The sequence below is a fragment of the Ursus americanus genome, chromosome 1, assembly GCF_024610735.1.
Source record: "Ursus americanus isolate L20-20 chromosome 1, mUrsAme1.1.p, whole genome shotgun sequence".
In the NCBI taxonomy this organism is placed as follows: Eukaryota; Metazoa; Chordata; class Mammalia; order Carnivora; family Ursidae; genus Ursus; species Ursus americanus.
Genome location: NC_142127.1, coordinates 83615875 through 83636615, shown reverse-complemented (window position 1 = coordinate 83636615; position 20741 = coordinate 83615875). Strand labels below are relative to the sequence as shown.

Here is a 20741-nt window from a genome sequence, read left to right as displayed (position 1 = left end):
AAAGGTTTAGCTTTCTATATGAGAGAATGTTATTTAGCAAGCATGGAATGATATTTTTAGTCTAGAGAGTTAATTAATAATTCATTCATGAATAATTATTAAAGGCAATTATTAAAATGTGTATCTGACTTCACAAAGCATAATATTGAAATGTGTGCTTATTTAATCTGGTGATTTTTATTTGCAGACCTGTTTCTTGTAGCCTCTACATCTCTTAGTACCTTTCTACCCTTTGGACATCTCTTTCTCTTGACATATATTTGTATTACGGTGAACACGTGTCTCATGAATCTTTGTTTACTAGGTTTTGTGTTATCTATAAGAAGAATAACTAATAGGCATAGCTGTTACCTGAAGTTATAGTCACCATAACATAACTTCTTTAGATAGAATTTTAAAAGTTATGTGCAATAAAAATGTATATTCTTTGTTTATGAATGAAAACACAGGATACAGACCTTTTGTTTAATTTAGATTTCCTTTATTCATTTTTGTAATAAGGTTTCAAGTGCTATCCTATACTTACCGGTCAGAAATACCATTTTATATAGATGTACTGCATGAGTATAGATATGGCTCCATGCTCTAAAATTAGCCCATGATAGAGTCTGACTGACCCATTATTAAAGTTTTTCCTTGTTGTCAAGGTACTGCTTGTTTAAAAGAGCAAATGATAAAAGAGTGGTGTCTTCTCAATTAATCCACTGGCACAGATCAAATTATTTTATTAGCTGCTAGAAAACATGGTCCCAGTAAATAGGAGTAAACGCAGATATCGTTTGATAGCTTAAAGAATTCTGAACTGATACCTCCTAAGTTCCTATGCAGTTTTTTCTTCTCTCTCCAGATTTTATGCTTCTTGGTAGTCTGCCTTTTTAGTTTTTCCAGCAGTTATTTACTTTCTGACCAATGCTATTAAAATATTATACAACTTTGATTATAACCCTAATCACACTATGATGTGGTATTTATAATTATGTTCCCGCAAAAGGTGTGAATTCTTCTCTTCTCTTTTCTTTTCTTTTTTCTTTTCTTTTTTCTCTCTCTCTCTTTCTTTTTTCTTTCTTCCTTTGTTTCTTTCTCTCTTTCTTTTAAGCTGTGAGTTCTTTAAAAGTCAGTCCAGATCTTAAATAAATTTATTTAAGGACCTAGTGCCATGTTTGCTATTTCACATAATAGTTGCATATTGTTTGTTGCTGAATGAATGAATAATTGAACTCTCTTATACTGCCCCAGAAAATGAAAAATCAATATAGAGCAGGGATTCTTGATCAAAATTCAATATTCCTTATTTTATAAGTCACAGATGTGGGAATTCTCACTAATTTTCCAGAAGTTCACAAAAGTGGACACTGAGAATGTAAGATTTTCATTTTGTTTTGTTTTGTTTTGATTTGGTAAGACAACACTGTAATAGAAATTTCCTGTAATATTTGAGATGGCTCTTTGCAAATAGAAATTGTACTCCAATTTGGAAAACTCTTTTGCAGTTCTGCTGTTTATATGCTTCATATATGCAAGTTTTTATTTATGTGCAAGTTATCATAGTATCACAAAAAGTGGTAGTGATTTTCTTTTCTTTTCTTTTTCCTTTTCTTTTCCTTTCCTTTCTTTTCTCTCTCTCTCTCTCTTTCTTTCTTTCTTTCTTTCTTTCTTTCTTTCTTTCTTTCTTTCTTCTTTCTTTCTTTCTTTCTTTTTCTTTCTGATTTTAAAGATTGGGGAACCTGGGTGACTCAGTCAGTTAAGGGTCTGCTTTCTGCTCAGGTCATGATCCCTGGACCCTAGGATTGAATTCCACATCTGGCTCCCTGCTTATCAGGGAGTCTGCTTCTCCCACTCCCTCTGTCATTCTCCTGCTTGTGCTCACTTGTGCTCACTTGTGCGCGCTCTCTCTGCCAAGTAAATACATAAGATCTTCTAAAAACAAATTTTTAAAGATTTATTTGAGACAGAGAGTGAGAGAGAGAGAATGAGTGGGAGGAGGGTTAGAGGGAGAAAGAGAAGCAGACTCCCCACTGAACAGGGCGTCTGAGCCACCCAGGCACCCCAGTGCTAGTGATTTTGAATCACTCTATTAGTACATGTCGCTGATTGAAATTAGAATACTGATCTAAAAATAATTTGTTTTCTAAGTTTTTAGAAATATTTCCTTCAATTCAGCAGCATATCTCATAATCCTATTTATTTAATAGAAATATCTCAATATAGGGTATACAGTTAAGTTTAAAAAATTGGCTGTAACAGTGGGAAGATATTATTTTGGAATAAAAATCCATTATTAAAAAGTAAAAAGATGTAACATGTGCTCTTAAAAACACAAAACATAGGGTTGGGGAGGGGAAAAAGTTGAGCTTTGGAATGCAATCAAACTTATTTGCTATCAACTTAAAGTAGACTGTTATATATATAGTTTTTTATAGGTAAGCCTCATGGTAACCACAAAGTAAAAACCAATAGTAAATACACAAAAGATAATGAGACAGAATATAAACACACCATCAAACAAAGTCATCAAACCACAAAGAAAGAGAACAAGAGAAGAAAGGAACAGAGAGGTACTACAAAAACAACTAGTAGACAATTAACAAAAGAACAGTAAAGGCATACTTATCAATCATTACTTGAAATGTGAATGGACTAAATTAACCAATCAAAGGATGTAGAGTGTCTGAATGGATAAAAACAAACACAAAAACAAAAAGCAAGACCCATCTACATGCTGCCTATAAGAGACACACTTTAGATGTAAAGACACATACAGATAGAAAGTGAAGGGATGGAAAAAGATACTCCATACAAATGGGAACCAAAACGAAACTGCAATAACTATACTTACATCAGACTAATAGACTTTAAAACAAAGACTGTAATTAGAGACAAAGAAGGATGTTGCATAATAATAAAGAAGTCAATCCAAAAAGAAGATATAACATTTGTAAATATTTAGGCACCAAACATAAGACAAACTAAATATATAAATAAAATATTAACAGACCTAATGGTAGAAATAAACAGCAATACAATAATAGTAGGAAACTTTAATACCCCACTTATATCAATGGATAGGTCATCTAGACAGAAAATCAATAAGGAAACATCAGCCTTCAACAACAGGTTAGACCAGATGGACTTAACAGGCACTTACAGAATTTTCATACAAAAGCAACAGAGTACACATTACTCTCAATTGCACATGGAACATTTTACAAGATAGATAATATGTTAAGACACAAAACAAGTCCTAACAAATTTAAGAAGATTGGAATCCTATCAAGCATCTTTTCCAACCACAGTGGTATGAAGAAAACTTGAAAATTCACAAACATATGGAGATTAAACAACGCTACTGAATAACCAATGGATCAAAGAAGAAATCAAAAGATAAATTTTAAAAAATACCATGAGACAAAGAAAAATGAAAATGTAACATACCAAAATTTATAGGGTTCAGCAAAATCAGTTCCAAGAGGGAAGTTCATAGCAATAAATGCCTCCTTCAAAAAATGAGAAAAAAATCTCAAATAACCTAACTTTATACCTTAAGGAACTGTAAAAAGAAGAAGAAATCAAACCCAAAGTTAGAGAAGGAAAGACAACAAGGATTAGAGCAGAAACAAACAACAACAACAAAAAAAATGGAGACTAAAAAGACTGTAGAAAAGATCAGTGAAACTAAGCTGATTCTTTGAAAAGGTGAACAAAATTGACAAACCTTTACTTAGATTCAGCAAGAAAAAGAAAAGAAAAAGAAAAAGAGCTAAGGCTTAAATAAATAAAATTAGAAATGAAAGAGGAGACCTTACAACTGATACTATAGATATACAAAGAATCATAAAAGACTACTACAAATAATATGCCAACAAATTGAGCAACCTTGAAGAAATGGATAAATTCCTAGAAACATACAAACTTTAATCACTAAATCATGAAGAAATAGAAAATCTGAACAGACCAATTACTGGTAAGGAGATTGAATCAGTAATTTAAAAACTCCCTAAAAACAAAAGTCTAAGACTAAATGGCTTCACTGATGAAGTCCACCAAACATTTAAAGAAGAATCAAACCAATCCTTCTCAAACTCTTCCAAAAGATGGAAGAGGAGGGCACACTCCAAACTCATTTTATGAGGCCAACATTACCCTGATACCAAAACCAGACAAAGATACCACAAGAAAAGAAAATTATAGGGCAATATCCTTGATAAACATAGATGCAAACATTCTGAAAAAATATTAGCAAACCAAATTCACCAATACAATAAAAGGATCATACACCATGATCAAGTAAGATTTATTCCAGGAATGCAAAGATGGTTCAATATCTACAAATCAGTTTATATAATACAGCACAATAACAAAATGAAGGATAAAAATCATATGATCATCTCAACAGATGCAGAAAAAGCATTTGACAACATTCAACATCCATTAATGATTAAAACTGTCGACAAAGTGGGTATAGAGGGAATATACCTCAATAAAGGCTATATATGACAAGGCAACAGTTAACATCATACTCAATGGTGAAAAGCTGACAGCTTTTCCTTTATGATCAGGAATAAGACAGAAATGCCCACTCTCACCACATTAGTCAACAAAGTATTGAAATTCCTGCCAGAGCAATTAGGTAAGAAAAAGAAATAAAAGTCATCCAAATTGGAAAGGAAGAAGTACAGTTGTCTCTACTTTTAGATGGCATGATATTATATATAGAAAACCCTGTTGACTCCATCAAAAAACTCTTAGACCTAATAAACAAATTCAGTAAAGTAGCAGGATGCAAAATCGATCTTCAGAAATCTGTTGCTGTTAACACTAATAAAAGATTATCAGTGAAATTAAGAAAATAATTCCATTTATAATTGTATCAAAAAGAGTAAAATATCTGGGAATAAATTTAAGGAGGTGAAAGACCTGTGTATTGAAAACCATAGATATTAATGAAAGAAATTGAATAAGCCATAAATAAATGGAAAGATATTACATGTTAATGGTTTGAAACAATTAGTATTGTTGAAATGTCCTACAACCCAAAGCAATATACTGATTCAGGGCAATCCCTGTGAAATTCCAATGGTATTTTTCACAGAAATAGGACAAACAATCCTAAAATTTCTATAGAACCACAGAAGTCCTAGAATAGCCAAAACAATCTTGAGAAAAAAGAACAAAGCTGGAGCCATCACATTCCATGATTTCAAGCTATCTGACAAAGTTTAGTAATGAAAACAGTACAGTACTGGCACAGAAACAGACACATAGATCAACAGAACAAAGTAGAAATCCCTGATATAAACCCACATATATATGTTCAATTAATTTATGACAGGAGAGCCAAGAATATACAATGAAGAAAGGAAATTATCTTATAAATGGTTCTGGGGAAATTGGACAGCAATATGCAAAAGAATGAAATTGGATCACTGTCTTATACCATCCAGAAAATTAACTCAAAATGAATTAAAGATTTAAACATAAGACCTGGAGCCATAAAACTAGAAGAAAACATAAATAGTAACTTCCTTGACATACGTCTTGGTGATGATTTTTTTTTTTTTTATCTGACACCAAAAGCAAAAACAAAAATCAATAAGTGAGGCTACATAAAACTGAAAAGCTTCTGTTCTGCAGAGGAAACAATCAATGAAATGAAAAAACAACCTACTGAATAGGAAAAAATAACTGCAAATCATATGTCTAATAAGGGACTAATATCAGAAATATACAAAGAACTCATACAACTCAATAACAAAAATAAATATATAAAAAATGGGCAGAATATCTGAATAGACATTTTTCTTAGAAGACTTACATATGGCCAACAGACACATGAAAAGATGCTTAACATCATCAATCATCCGGGAAATGCAAGTCAAAACAACAGTGGGATATCACTCTATACCTGTTAGAATGGCTATTGTCAAAAAACAAAAACAAATAAAAAGTATTAATAAGGCTGTGTAGAAAAGAGAAATCTCATGCACTGTTGGTGCAAATGTATATTGGTGCAATCACTATGGAAAACAATATGTTTCCTCGAAAAATGAAAAATATAAATACCATACAATCTGTCAATTCCCCTTCTAGATATTTATCCAAAGATAGCAAAAAGATAATTTGAAAAGATTTATGCATACTTGTATTCATTGCACTATTATTTATAATGCTCAAGATATGGAAACAACCTAAATGAATGGATAAATTGTGAGTAAAACAAGTCAGACAGAGAAAAACAAATACTGTATGATTGCTCTTATATGTGGAATAAAAAAAAATTTAAGCTCACAGATGGAACTGATTGGTGATTTCAAGAGGCAGGGATTGAGCAGGTGGGTGAAATGAATGACCTATTTTTTTTCTTTTTTTTTTAATTTAAATTGAATACAATTTTTTAAAAAAATTCAGAAATTAATATACATCTATGTATTGTTATATCTTCCCTCAAAATATTCACAGTATCGCTCAGTGAAGGAAAAAAAAAGTCTACATTTTACTCCCCACTCTATAGAATACTAGATGGAAATAATTTTTTTAAGTTTTTATTTAAAATCCAGTTAGTTAACATACAGTGTAATATTAATTCGGGTATACAATATAGTGATTCAGCACTTCCATACAAGACCTGGTGCTCATCACAAGTGTATTCCTTATTCCCCATCACCTGTTTCACCCATCTCCCTGCCCACCTCCCATCTAGTAACCATCATTTTGTTCTCTATAGTTAAGAGTCTGTTTCTTGGTTTGCCTCTCTCTTTTCCCCCTTTCTCTGATTGATTTATTTCACTTAGCGTAATACTCTCTAGCTCCATCCACATCATTGCAAATAGCAAGATTTCATTCTTTTTTGTGTCTGAGTAATATTCATTATACACACACACACACACACACACACACACACACCCCACATACTCTTTATCCGTTCATCAGTTGATGGATACTTGGGCTGTTTCCAAAATTTGGCTACTATAGAAAATGCTGCTATAAACATTGGAGTGCATGTATCCCTTTGAATTAGTATTTTTGTATTCTTCGGGTAAATACCTAGTACTGCAATTGCTGGGTCATAGGGTAGTTCTATTTTTAACTTTCTGAAGAACCTCCATATTGTTTTCCAGGGTGGCTGCATCAGCTTGCACTCCCACCAGCAGTGCAAGGGGATTCCCCTTTGTCCACATCCTCACCAATGGAATAATCTTTTTAATTATAATTTTAGAGATTCTGTTACAATCGTATAGGTAATCCCAAAATGAGTGGTAGAAGAGACAGGGAGGAGAAGGAAACAATTTGGAGAAAGAGAAGCAAGATGATGGGTACTGAGACATGTCCTAGAAAAATCAGATCTCAGGGAAGACAGTGGGCTCTTACTGAATATGAGTTGGTACAAATCATAGATAATCTTAGAAGTCTTATTGTTTCTCAAAGGAATAATAACCAACAATCCACCCAGAAAAAAGTTAAACAGGTTTTTATAGGGCTATTTTTAGAAGAAACTACTAAAGAGAGCTTAAAATTATGAAGGAAACAGACTTACTAAATATATTAATATAATTTATATTTTGTAATACTCCTAGAAAAATACAATAAGTGCATTCAGAATATAAAACTGTTTGTTAAATACATATTGGAGCTGAGGTTTTTGTTTTTGTCCAATGTTGTATTTTAAGCAATATGATTTAATTTTTGCATTATTTTACCTAACTTAGTTCAATATTTATTGGAAATTTTCTTCTGTGTCAGGCAATTTGCTAGGTACTAGAGTTACTAAAATAACAAATTGGCCTCCACAGTCTAATAAATCAAATTTGGAGTGTTAGAGAAAAAATGTAAGCAGACCATAAATGCTCCTAGCTGATAAAATGCTATAATAAAGATGCAGTGATTATGATAGGATAACAACTGGGAAGGCTGGAGATACTATGTTAGATGAGGTTACATTTAAGCCAAGTCTTACAGAGTGAACAGGCATGCCCTAGAGCAGGAGGAAGGTAGGCTAATCAGACACAGGGAGAGGAGAGTGATTGCATATAGGAGGAGCTATCATATTGCTATAATATACCAATGTTGTGCCGCCTACTGATGTAAGCTCACATATGTGTGGCTTCGGGCAACCTGGCAACAAAGTCTGGACTCTTAACCACATGCTATACTGCTTTTCATAATAACATAGCATGTTCTGGCATGATTGAAGCCATTCACTGTGATTGGATCAAAGGGTTCATGTAATGAAATGATTAAAAATCAAATGAAAAATTGTTGAGAGAATATTCCAAAGGGGCTTATGTGCTGTTTGGGGGATATTTAGATTTTATCTTAGAGGAAATGGCAAGTCATCAAACTTTTTTTTTTTAATAGAGAGTAACATAATGATGTTTATAGTTTAGGAAAAAAATCAAGACTAAGATACTTTTTAGGAGGCTGTTGCAATAGACCTTATGAGAAGTGAGGAAAGTTGGGGCTTAAACATTTTAAAAATGATGAACTTGAGGCTTTATTTCAGAAATTGGTGAAAAATTGAGGCAGAAAAAAAAATTGAGAGATGGAGTGAAAAAGCATGGACAATGACACCAAATAATTTTTAAAGTATTTATTAATTCAGTCATTCAATATATTTTAAAATAGGCAATGTAGATTATCAGGCACCAACCACGGGATAAAGGAAATTAAAAAGAATCAATTAGGATTTCTTTCACCAAAACACAACCCAACAGCTGAGCTACAGGACGTATAGTATCAATTTTAAAAGACAGAAATGATCATTTATGAATGTTATTTATTGGTTTTAAAAGACAGTTCTGTATTTTTGCACTCACGCTAACATATTCACTATGGCTCGTCTCCACTGTGGCATCTAGTTTACAAATTCATATAAACCATTTATGTTTCACTTCGAAGGATCAGTCATATTAGAAAAATTTATCCATAACACTCTTTAGCAATATCCACGTAGGGGTACAAGAATGATTTGAGTTCACAAAACCTGAAGAGAAAAGCATAGTTAGAGGTCAGTACAATTTCATTAATTTCCTAATTCTTACTACTTCAACTGTAAATTTTCTGGGAGATTAAGAGTAACTTCTTTTCCGGATACCCTTTATTTTCCTCTGTAGCTTAACTTTCCACCCCTCTCCAGGACAGACCCTCAACACTGTAAGAAGGCATTCACCCTCCTCTAAACATAGGAGGTTCTCACCTATCTAAAAAAGTCTGACCTAAAACCTGCAAGGATGGGCATTAATCAGAGGAGGAGCTACTACCCAGGAAAGACATCTATATATCCATATAGTCCTAGATTTCATAGTAAGATCTCATAACTGTAAAAAGTTACATGGATCTCATTCCATTTTTAAGTGGATGCTATGATTGTAAATTATGCTTTTCTTTGAAAAGAAAAGCAAAAAGTGATTTCTAGTGATTTCTAGAGCAAAGCAGTTGAGTTCCTCAGTCTTGGGATTAATTATTATGGGATGGAATGAGCATGTGTAATGCAAAAGCTGGAAAACAGGATTCTAAAATGAACATTTATTATATTATGAGGGTTTAAATTGCCCCACAAAGATTTAACCTAACAGCTGATTTCATTAAAAAATGTGCTTTATGAGAAAATACGTATACATATAAAATGGCATTCCATGTGATTTTTTAAAATTATGTTTAAGGTCTTACCATTTCTGATGCATTTTTATAAGTTTATAAACTTTCTTTTAAATATTATATATTACTATTTTTCTGCATTAATTGTATCCTTATTTTATCACTTAAATTCTGGATGATGTGTGTGTTTATATAATTGTAAATTTTGTCCTGTGCAGATCTGTGTATTTACAGAAATGTTCAATTCTTGCAAATGATTATAAGATGATTTCACTGGCGAAAATATGAGTTTCAGGCCCATTTGCCAATTTTCTGCCTGGATTGTTGCTTTTATATAACTGAGTCAAAATCCTTAAGGAATATAGTGTATAGCAGATACAATGATTTAACATTAACTATACTACTTCATTCTTTATCCACATTGGACAAAATTAATAAGCATCTGAAAAAAATTTACAGGCTAAGTTGCCGTTTTATATGTTTTATATTCTGTGACATTTCAGAATACTTGTATACTTCAAATTACATTAGGATTACAGAGCACTTAAAAAGCAAAATAAGAATCCCAGGTAATTTACGTCAATGTGTTTGTTGTCATAGATCTGTTGGTATATTTTAAAATTTATATTTGCTTTTATTAGCAAGTAATTGAAGATTTTTGTAGGAAAACAAGCTTAGATAATACATTTTAAAAGCGATGTGATTAATATTATTCACAGAATCAACAAATTCTGCTTTGCTGGCTCACTTTTTAAATGTCTATAAAAGTCTGCATTTGCTCTTTCATTCAAATAATTCACAGTTGATTATAGGACTAAAAAGAATTTGTACCCTTTAAGTTTTAGATATGATCAGAACAATGTTTATATTATCAGAGGACTTTGCTTTGATTGTCCCACTCTAACAAGCTCTCTAAGGTCTATGCTTATACTTCCACAGCAACACAATGCATATTATAGAGCTCTGACCAAACAATTTAGGAATCTTTAGGCATGACTTCTTGAGTTTCTGATACTAGATTCTATAAAATGTTCATTGAGGCAGACATTGCCTAGGTGTCCGTAGACAGGAATAAGAGAGTCATGATCATAAAACAGAAAAAGTCCAAATAGTAAACAAAAAGCATAATAGGAGATGTAGTCAAAGTGGAGGCCAGGAGAAGATCATGTAATACTTTTCATAGGTCACAGTTAAAGTTTTCATTTATTCTAATTACAAGAGGAAGCAACTGTAGACTTTTTAGTGGACAGCATAGGATGAAGCAAACAGGATACCCATAATAAAACTTTTAAATCCTTCCACAATGGACTGTCATTAGGACAATTCTCATCAGTCTTCATCACTTTACATCAAGACAGAGATACGGAAGGATTTGTCATGTGTGCGATTCTTTCTTCCTAAGTCTTTTGATATATAAATATAGAACATTTAGAATGACTATTCTGTATTCAAAATAATAACTGTCCAATGACTGCTTAGGGGAAAGCTACTCCAAGTAAATACATGCAAGAGGAGTTCCAAAATAGTATGTATGTGCCCAATTATCACTTCCAACAAAACATCCCAAACAAAATTCATGTTTTTAAAATCAGAGGTAAGATATTTTGTTACCTTGAACCTTCTGTTAATATTACCACATTTTCCTATTCAGGATCAAATTATGAGTAAAATCAGTGTTGTTTTTTTTTTTTCCAATTTACTTGTTTGTCATATTTTGTAACATTTCACTTTTTTTTGTCTATTGTATTTATCATTACAGCATAAGGCATTGAAGTATAAATATGGAAATACTACCTGGGTTTTCTAAATGGTTACTTTGATTCTAGTATTGTTCTTCTTTAACTTAAACTTATTTCACAATATCTGTTTTCCTCAAGTGCTTATCTTTAACAAATATATACTGAACACATCAACCTTTAAGGTTCTATTCTGATTACTTAGATTAAAATTTGTGCCTTTCATTAATATAGATGAAAAAGCCTTTTGCTGACTCTTTTTCTGGTTGCCGCCCTCCACCTCTCTCTCTCTCCTTCTCTTGTCCCTCTTTTTCTTTAACTTTCTCTCTCTTACAACCTATACTTTAACTTTCCCAGTTTGGATATTAGGTAATCAGGACTCAATACTGTGACATAATATTGGGAGCAAAGAAGAAGAATTAACAATACAATGATTACAAGAATAAACATAAGAAAAAGTATAGGATAGAGAGAAATTAAAATAATATCGATATGTTAAAAATAAGTGAAATTGTTGGATAAATACAATTATGTATTTGTGAAGATAGGAGTTAACTAGTCCAAGATGAATGCTCTTTGATAATGATCTTAACATTTTGCTTTTGGTACTTATATTTTTATTTTGATTTGATACTTGTGTTTAAATACTTCAACTTGATATTTTAAATGGTCTTTTTAAAAAAAATTTATTTATTTATTTATTTGCGATAGAAAGAGCAGGAGAGAGAGCATGAGCAGGGGGCAGAGGACAGAGGGAGAGGAAGAAGCAAACTCTCTGCTGAGCAGGAAGCCTGACATGAGGCTCCATCCCAGGACCCCAGAATCATGACCTAAGACAAAGGCAGATGCTTAACTGAATGACCCACCCAGGCGCCCCTAAATTGTGGGTCTTTCATTAGCTATTGCCCAAAAGTCCAAAATTATAGTTCCTGGAAATTAAAACTTTATAACAAACCTACCAAAATAAAATAAAAAATATTTTTTTAAAAATTTTCCCACCTATGTTATCTCCCAAAAAATCCTAAACAAAGACATACCATCCTCTAAATTTTTGTGTTTGTACTGTTTTTTAAGAGTTTGAATGGAAAAGAATTCCGATCAAATCAATATATCTAAATTTTATTTGGGGATTTACATATATCCAACATGTGCATGATTTTGAGGTAATCAAAAGACTACTTGAAATATTAGGGTTATTTAGTTTAAAAGATAATTAGAATGGTGGTTGGGGGACCCTCCTGAGAGTTTCAGGGCCCTTGGGCCTCTGGGCTACAGGAGCAAGGCTGTGCAGGGAGCACCAGGGGGCCTTGTAGGACTTTCCCAGGGCCACTACTGGTGTGGAGCCGTAGGCAGCCTGAGATGATGGTGGCCTGGGCTCAGTGGGGATGCCCTGCATGCTGGCCTGTGGAAGCTGGTCCCCTGAGACCCTGGCACAGCATCAGCCACAAGCTGACCCTCCTGGACTTGGTGTGCTACCTGTGTGTGGGCCACAGTTTCGGCAGCCTCGTGCTCAGCCCCATGGGTGCCTGGCATATGTCCCCCACAGATAGGCAGCTGGTGACACCGTCAGAGGTTCCTCTCATGGACTGTTCCTGTGCCAGAGTGGAGGACATGCCATTTGGGAAGATGGCAGAGAGCCTTTGCAGCTGCTGACCCACTAGGTGGCTGCCAGCCCTGTGAACTATGTCTGGCTCTTCAAACTGTTCCCTGTGGAGGTTTTTGTTGCCACCTTCTGCACCTTCGGATTTTACTGTCATTGTGCTGCAGAAGTTTAAGTGGGGCAAGGACTTCCTGGACCTGAACCACCAGCTTCTAGACAGTACATGGCCTGCAGCAGCCTGGAGTGGGTGCTCCAGGCACAGAAGGAGCTCCTGGGCGGTGCCACAGAGAGCCCCAGGAGGAGGAAAATTATCCTTTTGATGTGAATTCAGGGCAGGAGTTTGTAAAGTCCCACACGCCCATGGGTGGCACCTGGCTGCCCGTAGACAGTGATAACAGTCCCAAGGACTGAGCATCAAGGGTCTGATTCCAAGGACCAAGAGCAGTGCAACAGTCTAGAAGAGGACAGAGGCAAGGAAAGGTGGCCAGGTCAGGGCATCAACAGAGGTTTGAAAGAGAATCAAGAAATGACAAAGATACTGAATATGCAGACATGTTTTTTGAGGCTAGGCATTGAGGAAATCTCAATATGGCAGCAGGACTTGTGGGAACTCCTGACAGACCTGGTGGGCTTGGCCCCTTGTGGCTACCAGCAGTGGACGCTCACTGGGTTCTATCCTAGTGCTTCTGAAGTGCCTCACTCCGGCTCCTGCCTCAGAGCCCTGACAGTGAGGCAGGGGGTCAAGAACGAGGAAAACCAAAAAAGAAAAAAAAAATAACTAACATGTTTGATTCTATCCATTTCTCCAGTGAATGTTCAGAAGTCTAGGAATTTGTGAGATCTCCATAGGTTCATATATTGAGTCAGAGTCAGAATGTTGCTTCCTGTTTTGTTTTATGCTCAAGTGCTTTATATTGTCTTACTCATACTTTTTTAGCATATGAAATTGCCTTTTTTTCTAGGTAAAATAATGATAAAAAATCTACGGTTTTACACAGTTCAATTTACGATTTCAAATTCTTTGAGGAAAGTATCTGTACTACACATTTACAAGGTTTCTTCCCCATTCTCAAAGTTCCTGAGTTTTTTTCCTGTATCGCGCAAAAATAGATGATAAAACAGCATTAATTTGTGATTAAAAAGACAAGAGTTTCAAGTGTACGGTGTTCTTCTGAGGAATTATTCTAATTAGTTTTAACTTATGAACATTTTCTGTAGATGTGTGTATAGGACTCTATGGGAAATAAGTTTTTCTGATCTATGACACCAAAAGAAAATGCCATCATCCCTTAAAGAAAAATATTAAGGGCAAAGTAATATTTTTAACTGAATTAAAAACATAGCATGAAAACTTTTTATTTTCTGCTAATAAGAAACAGACTTTGTAGTATTAATTTGGACTTAAAAAACTATTCATTGTGATTTTTATCATCATGTAATTATTGTTAAATTGTAAAATTATTGTTTTTATCCCTTTAGCAAATAAACATGGGGCAATATTAATAGTCAACATGGAAAACTTTGGAGTTCTCCCTTGAAATGAACACTTTTCTAGATCTCATGATTGTTCTGCATGCCAGACAACCAGAATTGTAAATGAGGTTTTAAAGACATGTTCAGCTCTTCTTTTTATTAGTGTCTTTGAATATTTCAATAACAGTGAGGTCAATTAAAGTTTTTTTGAATGAATACATTTTATATTGACTCAGACACAAACAACTAAGTAATTTAAAATGGTAAAGGTAAAAATATAAAAGGAATTGCCCTTTTTTATAACATGACATTGTCTACTTATGCCTTAAATTAAAAAAAAATCCTTTGTTGGCTTTGAGAGTAATCAAAAATGTAATATGATCATTCTATTACCTCATTAGTCAGCATTACAGATCCTCTGTTTTAGTTCATTGGTTTCCTTATTGTTTACTGATCATATACACTATTCCGCCTTCTGAGTTGTTCGGTTTAGTTGTTTTTTCCTTGTGTCTCTGAGCCTCAAACCCCACCTCTTCTAGAATTATAATAGTTCTTTGTTTTTCATAACTATTTTAATTCTTTTTTTTAAGATTTTTTTTTTTTATTTTAGAGGTAGAATGTGAGAGCAGGGGGGAAGGGCAGAAGGAGAGGGAGAGAGAACCCTCAAGCAGACTCCCCTCTGAGCATGGAGTCTGATGCAGGGCTCCATACCATGACCCTGAGATCAAGACCAGAACCAAAACAACGAGTCAGTCGCTTAACCAACTGAGCCTGGGGGTTGCCTCTTATAACTATTTTAACTCTTAAAGATAACCCAAGACCTAATTTTTTTATCCACTTCAGTTTCCTCTCAGAACTCAGATCACTTTTGTCTATCTTAGTGACTCCTAGCTAGTCACATCACATGGATACACCATGTTATCAGTGAGATAGAATGACACTGCATATAACAGATTGACAAAGATTCTATGTATATCTTCTGTAGAACTTAGCATAAAGCCAAACTTCTAAGTACTTCACTATTAGTCTCTAGCTAATATCAGTAGTCTTTTTTGTAATGTTGGTGGTGGTAATATTCAAACTGTTTTCGCATTCTATCAATATTGCCTTTGGTTTTTCCCTAATTCTTTTTGAGATATATTTCCTTTTATCTCAAAAAGAAACAGCATTAAGAAATAGTTTATTTTTATACCACATTATTTTTACTGGTTATTTGTCATAGACTCTAACTCTCTGCTGGTGTTGACGTATTCATAAATATTCCTATTTTGCTTAAGATTTTTGTAATTCGGAAAGTCATCTATTAGTTACATAGCACCAGGTATTTCTATGGAAAAAAATAGAAATTTACAATATTTACTGTCAATAAACTTTAATTGTGCCAGCAAGGGGGCAGAAATGCAGAAAATTACAGACTTTTAAATGTGTGAATCGCTTGCAAGTTAGAAGGCCTAGGTAATTATTTATCTTAGATGGGTAGTGCACAATAAAACCCAGAGACAATGATAATTGAGGTGACTTCATTTTGCTTCAACTCTGTTATCACATAAAAGGAGCAATCTGTTTTTAATCTAAAATTTGACATGAATAAACTTGTTTTATGAGTTTCTTGGTGCTTGCTAAAACGAAGAAAGCAGCAATTTCAGAGAGTTAGGTTTATAACAATCTTTTGAAGACCCTGTAGCTAGAAATTAATCAGAATAATGTTGAACTATTAGAAAATAATTGGAGTAATTAAAAAGCACAAATCGAGTCAAATTACAGAGCGAAAGACAATATCTTTTTTTTCTTATGTCCAACATCATACCATGGCATCCTTTCCTTATTATTCATGGAAGTTTGTGACTTACAATAGAAATTGGCTGATGGCTTTTCTCACACAGGCTTCCAGAATCAAATTTGATTTTTGATAAGTGATAAATATTTAGGATGAATGCCAAGAGACCTCTTATAAATGGTGGTTATATTTTTGCGCAATTATAGAAACTTACGAGAGAAGTGTAATGATCTCATCAACAACTTCATTTCATCTTACCATTTACATTGTAAGTTTGAAATGAATTACTAGTTTGTGATTTATCTACACAAATAGGGCAAGAAATGATATAGACATTTTGCATTTCTTATACATTATTGTTAACCATTTCTGCTTATTGCACAGTGAAGAAGTGAGTCTTATAGAACTGATCATGTGTAGGTATGCAAACTGCTAATTACGTGTCTCATTTTCATCATCCTTGCTTTCAACTTTTACATTCAGTGTGAGATTCTGAGCAATTCAATTCACAAACTGAGTCACCACTCACTATTCCTAACATAAAACCAAGAGAATATTTTCCTAGAAAGTCAGAATTTTGTATTTTTTAATTTAAATTCAATTAGCCAAGATATAGTACATCTTTTGTATTTTTTTTACAAAGGATGACAGTTTTAATACTCAACTTAATCACACATAGCATGATTTTTTTTAAATAGACATTTACATGGATAGTTTTATCATCTAAGCTTATAAAATGAACAGGTGTTTAGACTATTATTGAAACCAACCTAAAAAATAGTGAATCCAAATATATTTGTAATTTGGCAAAGGTTAGGTAACATGTGTGAACCAGACGGGGAGATGATGATTGAGTTATGTCTCTTAAATTACCATCATTGTATATTTGTGAACTATGCCTATTGAAAGACCTTGTCTAGAGCAAGAGATTTCCAGGGAATGTACAAAGAACTGGGTAACAGCAGTGATTGTTCATTTAGATTTTAGTGCTTGCTGAATAATTCAGTGAACTTATAGTTTTGATTATTAGAATTAAATTAATTTTAGCACTACTTCTGTAATATTGCAGAAGACAATATTATCATTGCGTTGACAGATACATTGTCTATTTGTAATGGGAGAATCGTATAATATACCAGACTGTAATAGAAAGTATATTTCTATGTTCTCTCTAACAACTATCTCAGAATTTTATTCACATATACAACTAAGGTTTTGTCATAGCTAACAAAGAAAATGCTAACCAAATTTCTTCTGGCTGGTAGGAAAAAAATGCCCCTTTGAGAACTATGATATTGTTAACCCTCCATGCCCAGTTTTTGTTGTGTTCCTTATTTAACTCAATGGAGAATCTTGGTAAGTTAGCACAAAATAATCTAAGCTAAATTCTGTGAAGGATTTTATTTTGATTTGTCTCTAAAAATTGGTATTGACTTTCAACTTCATAAGTTCTGGATTGCAGGTTTAGGAACGTAGATTTATTGAATATACTTTTGTATGCTAACAGCACTGGAGAATAAAAACAGATTATCTTCGTTATGCCGTTTGTCATGATACCAGAAGAGCAAATGGTTACTACTCTGTTCCCTGAATTGGCTTATTGCTTTACCTTGCTGCTGTGGGCATCAGCCAACTCTCTTCATTTCCTATCCCTTTGTTGGTTTCTATATGACTGTGTGTTCTGTCCCCTTTTCTCTCTCCCTCTGTTTCCCCTCACTTTCTCCTGCCCCCCTCAGCCTTATTCCCTAATAACAGTATAGATGTGTGTAACCTAACTGTGGTTATGTCTAGAGGTGGGTACATGTATGTGTTACCTCGAGAAACACATGCATACCTTCAACTTACAGAAGTAATTACTTACATTGATCATGCCCTCCATGATACTCACCATTTTCCATAGAGAGATGACAGGGAATTTATTGTTGTGAGTTTCTTACCCATGTATGTTAATCCTACAGTAATAAATACATGCATTTCCCTATAGTGAAGAGTGTAGAAGCTTCAAATTCCTTCTTTTTAGGTAATTTTTTCGCCTCCTGGGATACTTATCATAATATGTAAAACATTAACCTTTAATCTCACATTTACCTTTGTAATAGACTTTACCCAAATGAAACAGTTTCAGATAAGTTGTATTAAAATTTGGCAACTAATGTATTTGAAAAAATGTCTCAGAAGATGCTGAGGCTTATAAAATTGCCATTAGTGTTTATTCTATGTTGGCTCTTCCGTTATTCCTTTTACTCTTTATTTTCATGTTTTGATTAAAATTCAGAAACTATGCTAAAGAAGACTAGAGGAGAAAAAAAGTAAGTTTCAAGTTATTCTAGCAAGAGGCTATGTCATATAAAATGTATGATAACAGCTGATCTTCGAGTCTACTATGAGGATGTTTTAGGGTGAGAGGCTTTTTTTAGGAGCAGAAATTCAGGACAAATGCACAGATTCAAAGGATTCTTTATAGCAACATTTCCCAGACTTTTAGGTTTTATGGACTAGCGATTTCTTTTTTTCTTTTAATTGGAGGGACTGGAGTAAGGTTGTCAACTTTTTATTTTGTCGAGGAAGAATGCTAAAAATATCTGTTGGCAAGGACTATTAGAGAAAGAATATTTCACACACACACACACACACACACATACACACACACACACATACACACACACACACACACACACACGAGTGAAAAGAATATAAACTCAGAAGAAAATACAGACTTTTCCATATAACGACACCTGGCAACTATATACCAGTATATTTTTAATATAGATGTCTTAAAAATCTGAAGGCTGAAATGTTGTAACATAAAATAACATTACACATAATATCTTCATTAATATATTTTGGTCACCCAGTGCAACACCAAGTAGTGCTCTTAAATTGTTTCTTCCTCTACTTTGTTTTCCATCACATTGTTGAGGATCTAGTTTCACGTATTAGTGAAAATAGAAACAGTTCTATTAATAATAGTTATACTAAATTTACGTATTTTGGGAAAAATGAGATATGCCATGGAAATATGGTCTTCATGTCTCCAGGAATCTGCTTTCTTTCCTTCAGACTAGGAAGAAATTGCAAGAGTAGCTAGAGCTCAGAAAAACAATACAATGAAAAGCCTTTCCTAAGCTACACAGCTCTGGGGTCTCACTGCCTAAAAGAAATCAGCCACTTTGGGAAACTGCTTAGCAGTAGCTGCTAGTGGTAAAATATGCCTATCATGTATTTATATCTATAATTATACCTATATTTATATCCATATTTGTATTATGCCTACCAAAAGATAAGTTTGAGAATGTTCATTGCAGCATTATTTGGTAACAACTTAAATTTCAATCAGTAGGAATATGGAGTATTTAATTTTGGTCTAGACACATCATGGAATACTATAGCAAATAAAAGTGAATGAATTACTGTTTCCAATAGAACATGGTTGAATCTCATAAAGATTATGTTGAATGAAGGAGAATAGACAAAGCATCTATACTCTATCATTCATTTATATGATTTTATTTATTCACAGTAAAATTAATCTGTGCCTCTAAAAGTCAGGATGGTGATTGCCTATTGAAATGTGAGATTATAGTGATTACAAAAGGATACAAAGGGAACTGGGCACTGACAGTGTTTTATATCATAACTAGGTGGTGATTAAATAAGTAATTTACCTTGTGAAAATTTATGAGATTTATATTTATAATTTTTTTCACACATTTATGTATATTTCAATGAAATATTTAAGCTTTTAAATGCACAAAGTACACATAATATTAGAATATTAACTAAATGGTTATTTTTCCTGCCTAATGAATCAGGGCTTCTCACTGTAGACTCCTTGATTTTATAGAATAAAATAAAATAGAGTAGAATAAAACTACTCTGACAATCATCTCTATATTTCTTCACTGAGAGTGGATTTTTAGTTTCATAAAATCCAGGCTTAAGGCTGATTTTTTGTTGTTCTTAATAATTTGTATTCTCAAGCTACAAGTTGAAAAAATTTAAAAAACCATAACATTGTTTCTTTGGAGTCTAAGATCTACCTTTTCTCCCCAGAGATATAAGTTTTGAAGGGTATATTGTTAAGAATAAGAAAATGTCTGTTAAACAATGAGTCAAAGCCTTGCTCTGGAACACACACAACAAAACTCAGAGGAAGATGACTCCTTTTTGAGTCACTGTAACTAATGGATTATGTATCATGGAGTGTTTGCTGTCCTCCTTCATGGGTATGTTGACCAATTGAGATAAAATAAAAATAGCAGAATTATTGACTATCATTCAGCACAAACAGTGTAAACTTCTAAATAGAAAAAACAAAACAAAACATGTTTCTGATAATTACAGGGGAGCTTTTTTTTTTTTTTTTAATGTTCAGTTAGCCAACATATAGTACATCATTGGTTTTTGATATAGTATTGGATTCATTAGTTGCGTATAACACCCAGTGCTTATCACAACAGGGGAGTTTTTGATTGTGTGCTTGGGGATGGGGTAAGGGGAATGATTTGGGAATGCTGCTTCTCCTGAGTCAATGACCAATTTTGCATAAAGCCAGCAGTTCAGT

General features: G+C 33.5%; 1 protein-coding gene and 1 pseudogene across 2 annotated transcripts in view; both read left to right on the top strand.

The window, feature by feature from the left end:
- Positions 1 to 20741, top strand: part of ERBB4 (erb-b2 receptor tyrosine kinase 4) — a 1083293-nt gene that overhangs the window by 643118 nt on the left and 419434 nt on the right. The gene's annotated exons all lie outside the window — the stretch shown is intronic.
- Positions 1957 to 18793, top strand: LOC148110812 (18S rRNA aminocarboxypropyltransferase pseudogene; annotated as a pseudogene).